We start from the raw sequence: 2,570 nt of genomic DNA, 5'->3' as shown, positions 1-2,570 counted from the left end.
ATGAGCCGGGTCAGGGATTAGTAGGGATGACTAAGAGATATGAGGGGAACTGTTTCTGGACGGCATGTCTGTGTCTGGGTATGTGCGTCCCTTTGTGCTGTGTCACCGGGAGCCCAGTGCAGGCGCTGAACTTCTGTGTGACGGTAATAGAAGAATATAAACCTAAGAATGGATCGGAGTCTGCCATGTACAGCCAACATGTCTATACTGTGAAGGGAGACTAAAATGGTAAAACATGGCGGATTAGACTACAGCAATCAAATAAAACATTTCTGAATAAGAGCCATTCTTTTATTTGGTTTAGAAAGTTTTGCCCCTTGGGATTGCAGGAGAGCTTTCTAACTCCCTTGTCACCTCATCCCATTCTCACCTCCAGGACTTCTCCAGAGCCTCTCCCATCCTCTGGAATGCTCTACCTCAATCTATCTGACTTTCTCCACTTTCAGACGATCCCTGAAAACTCATCTCTTCAGGGAAGCCTATCTGGCCCCCACCTAACAACTGTACATTTATATTCTCCATCCCCCCACACTTATTACCTCTTGTATCTCTTGACCTTCCCTCTTCGATTGTAAGCTCTAAGGAGCAGGGCCCTCTGATTTCTACTGTATTAAAGTGTATTGTAAGTGTACTCTCTACCCTCAAGTTGTAAAGTGCTGTGAAAAGTGTTGGCGCTATATAAATCCTGTATAATGTAGCACCCTGGAGTTTAGGCAAGGTTGCTCCTAAATTTAATTGCCAGGAGTAGCTACCTTGGTTAATTGTTAGAGATCCATTGATTTCTCCCTAAGTTTGGCCTTGTTGCACTTCTCTCTTCTACTGCTAGGTGGCCGGGTACCTGGTGGCATTAGATAAGACAATGCAAGGTCAGATTAGGAGTATATGGGGTATCTCAGCCAATGGGCAGGGGTTTTCTTGAATCCCTTGGCCTGCTGGGAGAACCTATATATTCGGGTGGAGTCAGGTGATCGGGGTTCTGTGCCACCTGGACGGCGGTCTGGGTGGACGTGTGTTGTATTGCCCGGGCTGCTAGGCCGGAGATTGGGCCTATCCCGGGCACATCTGGCTGCTAGGCTGTCTGAGGGACTATCCAGAAGCAAGAGAGCAGCGCAGGGTTGGGATTGCGACTTTCAGTCCAACCAGAAGTGACGGTTCTGTTGGCCGGAGAACCTGTCGTGGTCGGAGGTAGAGGGGAAGCTGTCACCAGTAAGGGACCAACCACCTTACCAGGGACCACAGTAACTGAGTAACTGAAGCAAGTACCGGAGCAGCATTCTCACCAACCGGGGACGGTAAAGAATCGGGAAACTTCAGTGGGTATCAAGCCAGGGACCCAACCAGCGGAGGTGACGCTTGCAAAGCAGCCTTGTGTGTCAAGCCAGGGACCGAGCAGGTCAGTGGGGTGAAGCTTGAGAAATATCTTGAGTGCCAGGCTAGGGACCCAGCAGAGAAGTGGGGGTGACGCTTGAGGAAGATACCACTGTGAAGATTGGAGGAGCTCAAGGGATTCAGTGATAGTGAATCGTCTATTCTAGTGAGAGACCCGGAGCTCAGTGAATTCGAAAACTACAAGAAGTGATTGTAGTGGAAGTGAAGGAACTGTTACGTTTTGTGTTTGGAACTGTTAAAGACTGTTGCCATAGGAGACAGCATTCCTACACATGCAGATGTGGCGTCTTGCTGGAGGCCTTTCCCTGCATGGCTGTCCTTCTATTGAAGTCTCCGGGTCTGCCAATTAACATTGCAACTACCTAAGGGTGTCCTGTCCCTAACCTTCTCTCCCCTCTCTCAAAGTTCTATTAAGAGGAATAAAAATCTCTTTTGCATTCAAGAAGTGTCTGGTGCCCAGTGACTTTAACTACCTTGCACCCACCATGCTTCACAACCCCACTATACACAGAAGGATGTCAGCTATCTCTGGCCCTGGAGGTTCTCATTAAACCGAAGGAGGCTTGGGACCTTGCGACAATAATAAGAATTTTGCTGTACCATATTTACATATATATATATATATATTTACAGATCATCTGCTGAAACTGAACTGATCCACATATACTTTTCAATTGTATTATACTACCGAGTAACCAGCAGTTGAAAATAATTAATCATGATAGGAAGTCAAACATTCTGGGAATGGAAATATTAAAATAATGATAAAATAAACCCGGGCAGAGGGAGAGAGTTCCCAGATTTATGTGATTTTTTGTCCTTTATGTTATTAGAGAATAACTAGCGGAATGGTCGGTATAAAGAGGATGTATTTAGTTACCTATCCATGTTTGTTTCCCATTTTACTGTATGATATAGATCAGTGGCTATCAACTTACAAGATATAGGACCCCCCAGATGTGGCCCCAGATGTCACCACATGGCCACATAATATTCAACAGGGAAATGGTCAGAGAGTGTTGTAGGTTTGGTTGGGGACGGGAGTCAAGTAGCAGTCAGAGACCGGAGACATGAAACATGAGACTGTTAGAGATCACTGCTTTCACAGCCCCTTCACAAATCAACGTTCCCACTACTGACTGCGGGGTCTGAGGGCCACGTTGCCAACACTGAAGGGCCTC

This window comes from Aquarana catesbeiana, linkage group LG07, assembly GCF_042186555.1.
Source record: "Aquarana catesbeiana isolate 2022-GZ linkage group LG07, ASM4218655v1, whole genome shotgun sequence".
NCBI lineage: Eukaryota > Metazoa > Chordata > Amphibia > Anura > Ranidae > Aquarana > Aquarana catesbeiana.
This window is presented reverse-complemented; position numbering follows the sequence as displayed.